Source organism: Amborella trichopoda, chromosome 6 (assembly GCF_054954075.1).
Source record: "Amborella trichopoda isolate Santa Cruz 75 chromosome 6, AtrichopodaSantaCruz75HAP2 v2.0, whole genome shotgun sequence".
NCBI lineage: Eukaryota > Viridiplantae > Streptophyta > Magnoliopsida > Amborellales > Amborellaceae > Amborella > Amborella trichopoda.
In genome coordinates, this window is record NC_142341.1 from 35182501 (window position 1) to 35199621 (window position 17121).

At 38.1% G+C, this 17121-nt stretch overlaps 1 pseudogene across 1 annotated transcript in view; it reads right to left on the bottom strand.

Moving 5' to 3' along the window:
• Positions 1-346: 346 nt before the first annotated feature.
• Positions 347-17121, bottom strand: part of LOC18435051 (uncharacterized) — a 29879-nt pseudogene continuing 13104 nt past the window's right edge. The window contains exons 3-9 of the transcript XR_016057896.1: positions 13727-13948; positions 4565-4681; positions 4284-4427; positions 3544-3646; positions 2309-2377; positions 1459-1647; positions 347-1080 (exon numbers count right to left, since the gene is read on the bottom strand). The product of XR_016057896.1 is annotated as an uncharacterized LOC18435051 (transcript). The remainder of the gene's footprint in view (positions 1081-1458; positions 1648-2308; positions 2378-3543; positions 3647-4283; positions 4428-4564; positions 4682-13726; positions 13949-17121) is intronic.

A 17121-nucleotide genomic window follows, 5' to 3' on the forward strand; every position in this document is an offset into this window, starting at 1 on the left:
TTTTTTTAATATCTTTGTTATTTTTTTCTCTCTCCTTATATTTATACATGCGACACACACATCTACTAGTTCAAATCAATGAACAGTGGGAGGGTTGCAGCCTTTTCATTTATCGTAATGCTGCATCTGCATCGCTGTCAAAACATATTCCCTAGAATAACAATCGTCTATTAATTGTTTTACATAACTTAATCATATTTCGTGTCACTGGATGTTAAACAGGAGGACACGCTCACACAAAAACACAGCTTCGAATAGCCATAGGGTATGGTGCCGTGCTACCTACCCTTTGCTTAAATATCAAAAAAAATAACGAAGTGATGCTAACAAAGTGATGCTCAATAAGTAAAAAAAAGGAAATGCTTAATAAGTAAAAAAAAGAAGAGTATAGGGAAAATTACAAAAAAAACCACGAAATCCATCTATACAACTTACCCCCATCCAAACCTTTACTCACTTTTGTCCCGAAAGTATACTTTCTATGCAAATAACCCCCCAGCCAAAAAAGTTCATTTTCTTGAAGGAAATGCCCTTTCCGTACAAAAAAAATCAATTGGCACTGACTATCGGACCCAAGTAGCACATTGCCAAAGCGCAGTATGCAACTGCCGAAGCGCACTGTCTAGAACATGTACTGCCGGAGCCCCTTCGGATACTGTCAAAGCACTGTGACTCCAGGACAAGTACCGCCGAAGCGCCCTATTTAACTGTCGGAGCGCCTCGTCTCCAGAACAAGCATTGCCAGAGTGTCTTTTGCAAATGTCGGAGTGCTGTCGTCTCCAAAACATGCACTGTCAGAGCGCATGTATCTCGAGTGCTGGACCGATGACTCTCGAGTGCCGGAGGGCATTATGCAACTGCTGGAGCACTGTGGCTCCAAAGCATGTATTGCCGGAGTGCCGGAGCGCCCATTGAGACTGCTAGAGCACATTGTCTTCAGGGCTTGTACTTCTGGAGCTCTTTCTACTACTGTTGGAGCGTTGTATCTTCAGTGCCAAAGCATCCTATGCAACTGCCAGAGTGTTGTGGCTCCAGAGCATGTATTGCCGAAGCGCCCTTTGAGACTGTCGGAGCGTATTTCTGTAAAAAAAAAAAAAGGCATTTTGTACAAGAAGGGCATTTCCATAAAAAAAAAAAAAAAAGGAACTTTTTTGGTTGGGGGGTATTTGCATTAAAAATATACTTTTGAGAAAAAAGTGAGAGAAAAGGTTAGGATGGAGGTAAGTTGTATAGATAGTGTATTTTGGGGGTTTTTGTAATTTTTCCAAGATTATAAGTCATAAACAAATATCGGAGATGATGATGACTCTGTGAAATTCAATAAAGTTAATTTCTAACATTTTTGGCCCACTCATATTTTCTCATCAACGTTCGTTTTTTCCCTTTTTCAATCAGGAGAAAATCTAAATGGAGGCTTTCTGTACAATACAATATATATCATGAGAGAAAGGCATCTACATTTATGGCCAAGTCTCTTGCAGCTCCAATGTAAGTGTGGGGTGTGAGGTTTAGAAGGGTAGATAGGGCTTCCTGTGGAAGTTGAAGCCCTCTCACAAACTCTTGCATGCTCTCCTTTGTAACTGCTCTACCTCTAGTCAGCTCTTTCAACTTCTCATAAGGCTCTGGAACACCATAACGCCTCATCACCTGGTAATATCCATCCCATCAGATCATACAACAAACAAATGCATACTAGTAGACATCATCTATACTTCATTATTGGTTGTGGTGAGCATGTTTGTCCATGTGGACCCATAGAAGTCAAAGCCCTTGAATTTTTCTTAACAGAAGAAGGCTCTCCAAACATAACAGAAAACTCCTAACAACTAAGGAAAACCATCCAATATATACATACATATATATATATATATATATATATATATATATATATATATATATATATATATATATATATATGTGTGTGTGTGTGTGTGTGTGTGTATATATCCATTTCATTTCACCAATCTTAGTCCTAAATCATATTTCATATTTGTATCGCTTATCAGTAGGTTACGGCATTTTATCTCTTTTAGAAATTTCTTCTTTCAAATCAATTTCAACTAATATATGTGTCCTAGAGTTTATAAATCTCTCTCTCTCTCTCTCTCTCTCTCTCTCTCTCTCTCCAATACATATGCACTATACTGCCATCATAATTATAGAAGCATGCATATAACGATACAGATGTACTGTGCACCAAGCAGATAGCAGGAGACTCACATTCAGAATTATTCTTTCAAAAATTTTGTTTTTTGTCACAAAAAATGTTACAAAACTACCGGATCAAAAAAGCAAGCATTTAGCTTACAGTTTGTATTGGTTCGGCAAGCACCTCCCATGATTGCTCCAAATCTTCCGTAAAGCGTGAATTATTTATCTGCAATGTCAAACCAAAACAGATCATAAATAAATTCATTTTCTTTCTGTCATCCCCACTGCTATCTTGTCTGTAGGAAGAAATTGGGGGATAAAACTTGGAGTAACACAATAGGGCAGTAAGGAAGCACACGACAGACCCCTCCCTCCCTCCCCCAACGGCTATCTTCTGTAGAGCAGAAAGGAAGCACCTGGTACAGACCCTCCCTCCCTCCCTCCACTCCCTCTCTCTCCACTGCTATCTTAGCTGAGATAGGTGTCGTGGGAAGAAATTGGGGTCTCTCTCTCTCTCTCTCCCCACTGCTATATTAGCTGAGATAGTCGTCTGTGGGGAGAAATTGGGGGATAAAACTTGGACAACACAATAGAGCTGTAGAACAGCCAGAAGCAATGGGGCTGGCAACGGACCAGGCCAATGCTGGCCCTAGCCCAGTCCTAGTCCCCATAGGGCTGGCACCACCCTGACCGGGCCAAAGAAGCCCTGGCCCTAGCCCTATTAGGGCCAGGCCAGGCCGAACCGGCCCAACCCTATCATGGCCCAGCCCCAGCCTGGCCCAGCCCTACCCTCAGGCTGTGATGGCCCAGTCCTCAGGCTACATTTTGTGGCCCAGGCCCTAGGTTTTTAGGGGCGGGCCGCCCGGCCCATTACCCCCCCAGGAAGCACAAGGCAGACCCCTCCCTCCCTCATATATATAGATAGACACACCTCAGATTATATATATAGACAGACACAACACATGTGTATGTGTGTAGGAGAAGAATGGCACTCCGTGATACTTGAGAGAAGAAAATCCATGCCTGTGGTAAACAGCCTTTTCTAGAAACAACCCAGTTAAAAGAAAAGTTCCAAACCGTCAGCTGAATAGGTTAGAGATCATTGCTGATCCACGCACAGTTTGAACTTTGAATAAAAAGTAGGAGCTGCAAGGATGCCATTTCTGTAAACAGGTGCTTTCCCCAACTTCTAGTTCCAACAGTAAACACAACAATAAGGATCTCAGTGAACGTAACAAACATTCCCCCCCCGCCCCACCCCCATTTTTTTTTTTTTTTTTTTTTTTTTGCACAAATAACAATCTTGTTTTTCATTTGCAGCAGTTGGGAGACTTTAAGAGCATATGAAAATAAACAACCCGTAAATGAATCACAGTTTGACAAAAAATGTACCTCAAGCTTTCTAATTCCTTGTAAAGCACTCTTATATGCAAGAAGAGAATACCCCAAAACCAACACCGAGATTCCTTAGAACAGTGGAATCTGTTAGGTCGCACTGCAAAAAATAAATAACATGAGCATATATGCACGAGTGCAAGCTGGGTGTGTCACATGGCAAAATCCAAAAGAAGAAATGAGAAGAAACTAATTACGACCTTCAAATGGACTTGTCCTACAACTCTGGAGCATGATATGTCTATAACAAGATGTGTCATTGAGGAGTTAACACTAAAAATGAGGTGAATGGTGCAGTCCTCAAAACATTTACCATGCCTAGTGATACAAATTTGCACCAGAAAAACACATTCAATAAGAAAAATTAAAAAATGTAGTCCTCAAAACATTTACCATGCCTAGTGATACAAATTTGCACCAGAAAAACACATTTCAATAAGAAAAATTAAAAAATAAGAGGCATCTTCTCCTTCATCACCTAGCTTCCCAGGTCACACTAAAAAAGGTGGTTGTGTGACTGCACAGTATAACCAACCATGTCCATTCCAAAGCAATGGCTGGTAGATTATGTTTTATAACTTGTAACTTGTAAAATCTACAGAGAACCCTTGTACAACTACGAACTTCACCAAGCATGGGTTTCATTCATAAGGCACAGTCCATTATAGTGAAAAGTAGTTAAAGCTCAAACCAGAATGATTATATCAAAGTAAATGCGAGTAGAACAAGTCAAATACCTGCCAACGCGAAATGGGCAACTTTGCACTTAGGTGGTGTAACACTTCATTGGCGAGTCCCAGATTGCCCTCACTGTTCTAAAAATCAATGGGTTTGACTTTGTGAGGCATGGTTGAAGAACCAACTTCACCACTTTCGGTTTGCTGTAGAAACAGATTTATGAACTCAATTACATCAGCGAACTAAGTGGAAACAGGTAATAGATAATTATCCAATGCCCAAATATAATTTGGGACAACATAATTCTCAAAATATTAAACACAATCCTGAAATAACAAACCTGCTTGAAGTAACCTAAAGAAATATAGCCCCATGTGTCTCTGTTGAAATCCAATAAGATGTTGTTGAAACGAGTAACAGCATGGAAGAGCTCTGCCATGTAGTCATGTGGCTCAATCTACAGTAATGAATACAAAAGATCACATGGAAGGAAAATGCTAAGAGCCAAAGACCATGCCAGTTTTTCGAACACATCAAATGCATGAACACGTAAGAGATTGAGCATGATCTACGGGGTTCAGCATGATAAACTGTCAAATCCAAGTGTCTACGAGAACTGGTTTGAATAAAAGTTATCCAGTGTTCTATTTGAATTTTCCAGTTGGATGTACACAAAGCATCACCTGTGCTGGTGTAGGACGAGTACAAAGGATGTTTGGCGCTTGAAGGCTTAGAAAGTGACACAACCATGTCTGTGCACTCTCAATTGCCAAACTTCTTGATAGTTTGGTCCATTCAAATCAAAAATCAAGTGTGGTCAGTGAGGTTTTCATTGTTGAATATCTCGTGCAGATGGAAGACAAAACAATAAATGAACAGGATAATCTCATGTGCATGTGGGTACTCCATCAACATCATGTACTAACTGCACTCCAATAATTACAAGGCCAATCATTCATGTCAATTATCATATTTAGTTGACAAATGGCAAAGATTGGAATATGCATAAACCTAACATTCAGCTGGTGCTAATATAGTGCAAATCATAGTTGTTGGAAAAGCTTGGGAACCCGTATCATTTTAAGAACCGGAATCGTGGAATTGCGGCCGGCTAGAAGATTCATATGTCTTAGGAATCTTTGTCCATACAATAGGAATCTTTGTCCATACAATAGGAATCGACCGAAATTGATCCAAATTTCATCCGCATACGGAATCGAGATTCCGTATTCCTTGGAATCGAGATTCCCATCCCCCTAGAATCAACACTCCAGGAGTCAAGATTCATTAATATGTAGAATCGAGTTTCCGACATCTATGGAACCAAGTTTCTGACATATGTGGAACAGAGATGTTGTTGCTTCAAATCGTGATTTAACATATTTAGAATCAAGTTTTTGATGTATATGGATCAGAGATCCATGCCAGTTTGAGATCAAGATTTACAATAATATGGACAATGGAATGCACTTGACAACCCCTACCAGGAATCAAGATTTCATTTTTATGGAGAAGGAAGCCACAAGCACATCTTGGTCCTCACTAACTTTAGAACCTATATTGGATGTCTCTTATTAGAAGGTTTCCCAAATTTTAAAGTGATTGTGTTGACTATTGAACTTACAGTCATTATATACAAAAGACAAGTATTTCTATATTGTTATTTTGACCTCATTGTTATAAAGACAAAATAGGATTATGTCTACGCCATGGTTTTACTTTTAATTGTATGTGTTGTATTTACCAGTTATATTTTACATTTAAAGTAAAGGCCATCCATGGTGGCACAACTAAAATAATGAAACCCTGCAACCACTAGAAGCATACGAAGGAAGATTTCTATTCCAATTGACGTGGAATCAAGATTTAATCCTCGCTAGAATCCAGATTCGATATATTTGGGAACGGGTCTACCCACAATTAATGGGTTCAAGCTTCTAACAATGTGTTGGATCCAAATTCCAAAATTAAAGAATCGAGCTTTTTTGGTTCCGATAAATGGTTTCTAAAGATGTGTTGAATCGAGATTCCGAAATTAAGGTATTGAGTTTCTTTGGTTCTAAAAAATGGTTTCTAAAGATGTGTCAAATCGAGAATCTGAAATTAAGGAATCGAGTTTCCTTGATTCCAAAAAACAGTTTCTGTGGAGATTCCTTAACAAAAACACGAAATCAGGTTTCGAAACCGAAAAAGCGAGGTCAGTGGAGAGATTCTAGTAAATATGGTGCAAATAACTTTTGCAATAAAGTAAAAAGCATGGCAGAGGAAGAAGTAAAAATATTAGTCATAACTCCCATGTGTTGAAATTACCCATTTTGCGGAAAACAATAAATGCATAGCTTGTCACTCTATCAATCTCTTGTCATGTTTTGCGAAACAAAATGCATAGCTTATCACTCTATCAATCTCTCGGGATGTCTTGCAAAACACTTCTCATTGGGATGCAGCCCTGAATACTTCTCTTGAGTATCTAGACGAGGTAAGCTTAAAGTTTACAAGAGTAACCATAGAATGGAAAATTAATCGAGTCTATCATTTTGTGTCTTTTAGTTATTTCTTGAGTCTTTTTATTCACTTAGACATAAGTAGTAATTTTCAGAGTCTTTTGTCTTTTTATTCACTTGAAATCTTTTGTAATAAATGGCCATGATCAAAATAGATGGATGGCTAAGATTAAGTATTGTTTAGGGTCTTCTTATATGATGGATCATGTTATAGACTTTTATTAGCAAGTTCTCCTTCTTTTACCTCTGGTTTTTTAATCTTTTTCAAATTTTGGATCTTCCCTATCTTCTATTTAGCTAAATCCTAGCCCAAGCTACTAGGCCTGCGACAGGTTGGTATCAGAGCCCCAATGATCAGCAAGGACGGTAGTATATTGTGGTACTGTATCACGTACTGTAGCACGTACTGTATCACATTACTGTAGCGTTGATTTTTTTGCCTTAGATCAACCATCATACCTCCATGCAGAGAAAAACAAGTAAAAGCGACAACATTAGAAACCTCTGATGCTAGTTCGTAAGAAGGGATTGTAGATCTAAGAAGATGGGTCGAAACCCTAGTTTTGCGTTTGGTGCAGATGGAAGCCCGATTTTAGGCGTATGAGATCGAGGCAGATGAGGAATCCACAAATCCCTTCCATGATCAAGCACCAATTAGAGAGGTAGTTGATTGTATGGATATGGATAGTAGGAGGTAGGAAACCAATCTCAAGGTTGAGATCCAGGAGTGATATGGAAGTCTATCCGAGCACAACCATGGAGAAACTTTGTTCTCACCAAATGGTTATCAAAATCAACATGTTGCGAACTGGGACTCACCACCAGCCTTTGACAAGTACTTGAATGAAGAGTTGGATATTCAGAAAGAAGTGGTGATCATAGATTTCAAGGTGACCCAATATGTAAAGAGGATCAAGCAAAAGATCCTGCCATTGGAGAGGATGTTGTGGATGCTCCTATTTTTGATGAAGAACATGGTGGATGTCAAGAGGTTGTTCCCAAAATATTGGAGGAAACGAGTTTCTTAGTCCCCACAAAAAGTAGCAAGGAGAATGATGTTGACAGAGGTAATGATGACGATGTTCTTCTTGGAGTTATCCCTGATTATGGAGTATCATGTGATGTGCGCTCCAAGGGTTTGGGGATATTTTCCTATGAGCGTTTTGCTAGTAAGCTCAATGTAGAAGGCGGCTATCAAAAGGTTACTTATGTGATTTCTAATGTTGGACATCAGCTTCAACCATTATTTTGTTTGAGGTGTAAAACCTTTTCACTATGTGCAAATTGAAGGAAATCACAGGGGTAAAGCATCATTAATCTTGAGCCGCTTCAAAATTCATGGTAGAGTATTAGCTAATGTGTTCGAGACCAAGTGTGGTATGCTTATGTACTACAAGTATGACAAGTCTCAATGGGCCCAAACAAGGTTAATCCAATGTCTGTGGGGAATGCAATAAAATGGCAAGCCTTGATCTTAAGTATCGTCAAGGTAGGACCGTTAAAAATTTTGAGGAAGATTAACGACAATGCTTACAAAGTGAAGCTTACTAGCCACATTCGCACTTCTGATGATTTTAATGTCAAACATCTAATTCCATATTTTGGTGATACCTCTGACGATGAGCTACCGAATTCGACGTCGAATTCTTTTGAAGAAAGGCAGACTGATACAGCCTAGAATACTGCTCTCGAGTATCTAGACAAGCGAGATAAGCTTAAAGTTTACAAGAGGAACCACATAAGGGCATATTAGCTGTTGAGTCTATCCTTTTGTCTTTTATTTATTTCTTGAATCATTTTATTCACTTAGGGGCATAAATAGTTATTTCTAAAGTTCGTTACGTCTTTTTGTTCACTTAAAGCCTTTTATAATAAATAATCATGATTAGAGTAGATGGATGGCCAGGATTAATCTTTTTAGGGTATTCTTATATAAAAGATGTACTCAAGCATAATGATGGATCATGTTATGGACTTTTATTCAAAACCCTAGAACAGCAAGTGCTCCAACTTTACCTCTAGTTTTTTAATCTTTCTCTAATTTTGAATCTTCCCTATCTTCTTCTTTGTTAAACCCTAGTCCAAGCTACTAGGTTTGCGCCACACTGTTTATAGTGGTTTCCATCAAGACTTTGAAAACATTGATCCCAACTTATAAAAATCTATTATAAAAATCTATCTGTATTTTCGGATTTCTATACTTGGATCATACCAAATTTATTAAAACACTAAATAAGATGTGAGATTCTTCCAGAAAGCATATTAGTTATCACCACAGTTGTTAGAAACGCTGAGACTCCGAATTATTCTTGTAATCGGAATCACAGCTAGCTAGAAGATTCCTATTTTCCGAATCAACATTCGTACAAGGGGAATTGTGGGAAACAAGATTCCTACATTATAGGAGTCGAGATTTGACCAAATGGAATCAAGATCTCACATATATGGAATGGAGATTCCGTTAGTATCAAGTTTCTAACCTATTTGGAATCGACCCATATGGAATCAAGATTCCTTCATATTATAAAATCAAGATTATGATATTATAATTTCATGCTTCTCATAGGTTTTAAATTGTTTATTTTGAAGTTCATGACCCTATGTTAATATTTGTAATTTGGAGAGAGTATATTATATGTGGAATCCATATTCAACAAATGCAAAATCGAGATTTAACAATTGCAGTAACGATAATCAATAAACGTCATATGTTGGAATCGAGATTCTTAAAATAAAGAATCGAGATTCCTGACTTCATAGAAATAGATTCCATGAATATTTTTTGTCAGAATCGTGAAATCGGGATTCTGAATCGGAATCGCGACCTTGGGTGAGATTCTAATAACTAGGGTTACCACACAAAATGGACTCTAGCGTGGATTCAAGGTGCATAATGGCGGAAAATTGTGACAATACTGATATGATATGTTCTCAACATTTGTTTAGGATCCAAATGGAAGAATCCAATATATATAAAATGAAATATTACTTGTAAAGACATGTCGGGCCATGTCTACTTTTACTGCCAAAGTACTGGATGGGATTTGTGGACTTTAAATCCCGTGAAAGCATGTCAATAAAAATTATAGTGGAATATACACTTCAATGTAAGTGCGTGTTGGATAACTAACCTAAGGTTAGGCAATCTATGGCCCTAGTAATGTCCAAAACTTTTCCCCCAGGTATATGGCACTACCATTGAGGGTTATTTCACAAGATCATCCCTTGTTGAGGTCAAAGAAATGTCCAGTGATGGTTTGCAGCCTAAAGAGCTTCATGGTCTCCTATGTGTGGTTCATAGTTGTTTGAAATGCCTAAGACTCCAAATCGTTCTAGGAATCGAAATCGCAGTTGGCTAAAAAATTCATGTTTTCCAGGAATTGCAGGAAACAAGACTCCTACTTTATAGAACTCAAGATTTGACCCAAATCGAATAAAGATTCGACCCAAATGGAATCGAGATTTCGTCCTCTTCAGAATCAAGTTTCTAACCTATTTGGGATCGACCCATATGGAATCAAGATTCCTTCATATATGGAATCAAGATTCCAATATAGTTTTAAACTATTTATCTTGTAGTTCATGGCCCTATGTTAGTGTTTCTAATTTGATGGAGAGAGTGTCATTATATGTGGAATCCAAATTCAAAAAATGTAGAATTGAGATTGAACAATGAAATAATGAGAAGCAACAAATATTATAAATGATATTCGATAAGCATTGGAATTGAGATTCCTAAAATAAGAAATTGAAACCCCTGACTTTGAAAAGGAAATGGATTCCATGATGATTCCTTGTCAAAACATGGAATTGGGACATCGAATCAAAATCGTGACCTTGGTGAGAGATTCCGGTAAATAAGGTGCTGTTGTAAACCTCTGAGACCAAGGACTAATCCTCAACAAACATTTTAACGATATGTACACATGACAACCACATTCTAGAAAGCAACCCTGCAAAGGGGTATATGCACATGTGCATAGAAGAAGTCCCCCTTGCACTGCAATGATATGTTCTTACGCTTAATGGGGGAGGGGGGAATTGTAATCCTCACTGCAGAACTACAGTTTTACTATTTATTCGTCAGCTTTGACGAGCCAATCATGAGCCCCTACATGAGACTGTATGTCATGGGTCTCGTTGGGTTGGTTTGAGAAGATAGTCTAGGATCACAGCTACTAGGTCGGGTGGAGTGCGCCTAAATCACATTTCTTGAACCATTGATAGCATTCCACTTCTAGATATTTGGTTTTTAGTTTAAGAAATTACAAATTTTTTCATTTGTAAAAGTATTATTTGCAATAAGAAAAACCATATAAAGGGTATTCTCGTAATTTTCAATTTTTATGGGGGGTGAGTGGGACACACATGAGGGGGGCAAGGGGTCTCACCTCTTGCATGTGGAGGGCCCACAAGAAGTGAAACGTGGGACACATTGGGGCCACATCTGCATATAGTAGGCACGTCCTGTTTATTTCTAAATTATGTTATATAAGTGATTAGATATTTTGTTAAAAGAAAATCTTGAAAAAAAAATTCAAAAGAGATTTTGTGAGCATATTTTGTGGGAGTAAACAATATTTTGTGTTCGGAAAATATTCTTTCAATATTTGAATTTGGCCAAATCTTTTTTACTTTGAATTCCTACAGTCTCTTTGTGAGAGAAAAGGAGATTCTAGTCAAAATAGAAGATGTTTTTTATGTGATTATCCTCGACTCACTAGAAGTGGATATGGGTCAAATAATTGGGGAATAAGTTCCTATATTCCTACCTAAATCATGATGGTTGATTCTTGAGATGGATGGCTCATATTTGTTTCACCTCACAGATTACTTAGAAGTCCTATGGCCAAAAGGAAATCTATTTATATGCAGAAAGCAGCCCTCCTCATGCAAGACACCAGACTTCTAAGTCTCTCTCTCTCTCTCTCTCTCTCTCTCTCTCTCTCTCTCTCTCTCTCTCTCTCACATCTCTCTAGCAGGTGGCACGCACCACCCAGGGAACATAGAAATTGGCACGCACAACCCTAATTGACTAAGAGAAGTGCCACTTGTGGCATGCCCTAGAGAGGGTTATGGAAAACCTTAGATCTAGCCTATGATCTCTAAACCCCAAATTTGAAAAAGGTATCAGCTAAGGCGCTTCTAAAACTAACAGAATTCAGAAGGATCAATAAGATCAAACATAGTTTTTGGAATCTCTCACCCAAGGTCGTCATTTTGATTTGAAACCTCGATTCTACGATTCCGACAAGGAATCCTCACATAACTGGTTTCCATGAAGTCGGGAATCTCGATTCCTTATTTTTACGAATCTCGATTCCAACATTGAGAGAATCTCTCTTCCATTTTTCACTTGTTGAATCTGGATTCCACATATAATGATACTCGATTCAATTGTTTTCGATCCATATTCCTGAACATTAAGCACCACGGTATGTAGATGCAAGAAACCACGAGTTAATGAAACATCGAATCTCGCTTCCACCCTCATAGAATCTCGATCTCTTTTTTCTTTTTTTGACTCGTAATACCAAAACATTAAATACCAAAGTTTTAGGTGTACTAATCTATGACTTTTTAGATTGGTTTAAATATTTATGGTTATCGATTTGAGTTATTTAGAAACTGGACTGGAGATGATTCTCCCATAATTCAAATATATATTGTTTCCCAAAGTTCACATTTGTGTTATTTGAAAACTGGACACGAGAATTCACCTAGACCCACCCCTAGAGTGTCTCCATCATCTTCCATTGTCACACAAAAGCTCCTTGCTACAGCCCAAAGGGGCGGGAAAAGGAAGAAACTATACCCCGGCCCACTAAATAAAAAATAAAAACGGACCCCCCTTCTAGGCAATATTCCCAATTAGTGTATAATGAAAGTCGTGTATCAAAGGCTTTTATTTTTTATTTACATGCAATATGTAATCTTCAGCTATCATTTAATGTCATAATCTATATAACTTTATCCATGTGTGTTATTTTTTAATTCATGCAACATGTAGTCTCCTACTCACTTCTAAATTTGTCACTCTCTATCTGTGTCTGTTTGATGCTTGATTATAAGGGGGTTACAAATCTCGATTGCCAGATGGGTCCCAACCCGAAACCAAACTGCCATGAATCTCAATTCCAAGCAGCGTTGAATCTCGAATCCAAACTGGTACAAATTTCGATTCCAAATGCCTAGGAATCTTGATTCTAAAGATGTTAGAATCCCAATTCCATAAATGAAGGAATCTCAATTCCAAATAGATGGGGAAACTCGATTCCATGGAGCTAGGAATCTCGATTCCATATATATAGGGATCTAGATTCCATTTTGGTCAAATCTCGATTCCTATAAAATAGGAATCTCATTTCCCACAATTCCTCCGGTATGGATGTCGATTCGAAGAGCGGAAACTTCTGGCTGATTGCCATTCGACGATTTTGATTCCTAAAACGATTCATATTCGGAATTGTTTCCAACAACTATGGAATCAAAGTATGCATTAGTCAAGAAATTAAGTGTGGGGTGTATCAAGCCCTAAAGGGGTGACCCTAGCCAAAGTCTAATAAGTTTTCCCGGCGGCTCTTTGATTATTTACAATCATTATTGCTAAGTTTATTGCAATTGCCAAGAACATTATTTGTATTAGAATTCACAATTAAAGTTTGTTTTCACCCTTAGGCTTGAGTCATATTCATTTGGCAGTGAAAAGAAAGATCCTAGGTTGTACATAATGTGAATTTTCTTGTTTACAGCATTGTTTTGTGCCACTTGTAAAGTGGAATTCAGTTATATGAATAAAACAAAAGACAAATTTTTATTTTATTCCCTAGAGTTCCAGACTGCCAAATCTTTCACTAGACACTTGAGACATGAGACATGCGCTAGACATGATGCACGTGTCAGTATTCATGTGACACTGATTAATAACAGCTGATGCAAAATCCAAATCGAAAATTGAAAAGGTAACCAGTACCTATGTGAACAACCACAATGCTTACCTGGGTCACATACGGTTTGAAGTTTATTCCCAAAGATGTCACAAACTCTTCGGCAGCAAGTGGCCAGTTAATGTCAGGATATGCCACAAGATGGGCATTGTAATTTCCAACCGCACCAGCAAACTTTCCCATCAAATGAACATGTGAAATCAACTTTCTTTGCCGGCTTAATCGGATAGCAAAAATAGCCATTTCCTTCCCTAAAGTAGTTGGTGAAGCTATCTGCAGGAAAAAAAATAAAACATAAACATATATTAGCTTCCAAGAAAATCAATAATTGAAAGCAAAATATAATATTATAGCATGGCAAGAAATCACCTAAAACTACAGTTTCTTAATACAAGACGTCCACAAATACATTAATTAATTCCATCAGATTTTTACGTTTAATCATCGAAGTCAAGATAATTTGCAAACCTTTCTGATTGTTTAAAAACCGGCTACTTCGGCTCAGTATCAAACAAGTAGCTCGGAAAGGGTGGCTCCATGGTTCTGGAGTACCCCAAACCAAAGACTCGCCTGTTAAACCTAAACCAACCAGTTCATTGTAGTGAACTCTCGGAATGGGCAGTTCCTCGATACTAGGGGACTCCAATTGCGAGACTCACCCATTGAACCTAACACAACTAGTTCACTGTAGTGAAACATCCAATTCATCAATGAGACTCAGTCAATTGCCAGTCTTGAGAAAGTGTTCTTGAAATCACCAAGTCACCATTTCGTCCTTTTTCATCCACCAAAATAAGAAGCTATTTCCATAAATCAATTGGAGCTCATTTTGGGGTATTCATCCGCAAATTTGAGCTCCAAATGCCCTTTCTGCATGCCCTTGTAGACCCAAATCCATTTTTTAGAATCCACAACCATTTTTATCAAAATCAAAATAATTTGAAATTGAAGTTTTTTGTTCAAAAACAACTCAGCAAGCCTAGGATCTCTGATTCAAGCCTAACCTCAAGAAATCCTTAGTGGTTCGCTTTAAAAAGTCTTAGGGTCGATTTATAACAAGCATTTGCTCTTACAAGGTTTGATTCGTGTAGATTTGAATTTTGTTTTATTGCTGAAGTTTTATTATTTTCATAATAGCTATTTTCAATTTCTTGCAAACAATGTTGATTTGGCAACCCAGGAACCCCAATCATAGACATGAAGACCACGAGAACAGGACCAGCAGTTTCCGGAAAAAAAAAAAGAACAAGACGAAATTAAACTGAAATTTGGTGGATATTCAATTGGTAGCCCTGGGAACCCTAGGATGAGGGGTTTATATCGTGACCACCCCAAGAACATGAATCCTAATCTGGTTTCATTCGCCATACGGACTCTACCATGGCCAAAACAGCAGCCATGTTAGAAGGCCTCATAAAATTCAACCAGGAATAGGGCACCTTTATAGTAATAGAGGGTGACCAAACAAATGTGATATTTTGGGCATCTGGTGTCTCCCCTTTCCCATGGTGCCTCGAACACATTTATGACCAAATTGTGACATATTGAAACATATTCAAACATCGTTTCAGCATACATGGCGGGAGGCAAACTCAGCCGCTGATTCCCTCGCCAAAGTACGAGCAATCGTCAGGCTATGCTAACGAAACCCTGGCAACTTTTTTTTGCCTTCGTTCCAATCTATTTTAGTTCTCTTCGAGTTTCTCAGAGGTCCAACTACCCAACTTCCGTTCTACAAGCATCCAAGGATGCCCTTCATTTTTTCCGATGTGGGATGCCAATTTTGAGCACGGGTTTTGTATTTACTTCATTAATACAACCATTAACATTTAGTCACAAATAATAATAATAATTTATGCGAAAATGCAGTTCTCCGAGAAGCTGCATTGATAAACATCTAGTGGCAACAAAGCAAAGTGAGTACCTTAGTTGCCTTATAACACTTACGAATAGATCAAAGACAGTGTATCAAAAAGCGCTAGGCGGGTCCTAGGCTGCCTGGGGGGTCCAGGCCGCCTAGCGCCTAGGCGGGCACCCGGAACCTGGGCGGCTGCCCAATTGAAAAAAAAAGTAAAAATCCCAATATACCATATTCCAAGTTGAAAAAAAAAAAAAAAAAAAAAGATAGAAGTCGAAAAGTGAATTTTGATGATCCATATTGTTAAAATAGTAAACTGTAAAACCATATACAAGTGTAGGATATAAAAGTCAACACTCAACACAACAGAAATATACAGAAATTTAGAAAATATACAGTCTAACAAAAGTTAACACTCATGACTCAACACAACAGTCAACAGACTCAACACTCCACACTCAGCACCAAGAGGCAAGAGTCGTCAGTCATCATCATCACCATCATTAGAAGGAATATCAATAGGGCAAGCCTCATCATATGCATCAGAATCGAGACCATCATCATCAGAGTCATCTCCCTCTTCAATATAACGCTCGTCCTCCTCTGTTTCTTCTGAATCTGCCTCTTCCTCCTCCTCTTCTTCTACCTTCCTCTTACTAGTATGTGCAGCCTGTGCAAATGAGGCCCTAGGAGTCTTGGCTGCTCTACCCTTTTTTTTTTGCTTCTCTGAACTTAAATATTGTATAATTTCCTCCTTGGTAGCCTCAGGAATATTTTTACATGGGGCAACATCTCGCGTCAGACCGGCGAGGTGTTTTTTAAACCGATAAATGTCCCCATTAGTATCATTTCCACAATAATTACAATTAATACGATTTTTATCACTTGGATTCGGGTTATAGCCATACTTACACCCCGGATCACCACTCCGACTAGAAACTAGAGAAGATACTTCCATAGAACAAGGTTTATTTTTATCCTTTTTTGGTTTTCAAAATTCAAAAGATGTCTAATCTCATCTCGAACTGCTTCAGAAACCTTTGTACAAGAAGCAACAATACCTCTAACACCAACAAGGTCTTTTTTTAATCGGTTAATACCCCCATTGGTATCTTTTTCACAAAAATTACACCTTATACAATTTTTATCATTTGGTTTTAAGTTGTACCCATACTTCCAACCCGGATCACTTTTTCTATGAGTAGTAGAAATAGATCTATGACAAGGATTTTGTTCTTGTTTTTCTTTTCCATAACTTAAAAATTGCTTAATCTCCTCCTTGATAGCTTCAGGAACAATTTTACAAGGGGCAACATCCCCCCTAATACAGACAAGATGTTTCTTAAACCGGTTTATGCCTCCTTTTGTATCTTTTTCACAAAAATTGCATCTAACACAATTTTTGTCATTTGAATTCAGGTTGTATCCATATTTCCAACCCGGATCTCCACTCCGACTAACTCCTGAAGAAGACATCTCAAAATAAAACAAGCAATCTAAAAAATGCACTTACTTTGGTTGCTTGAACTCCAAACTTTGAGAAACACTTCGATGATTCGATCCAATGAAATGTAGTTTTTTGGAGGTT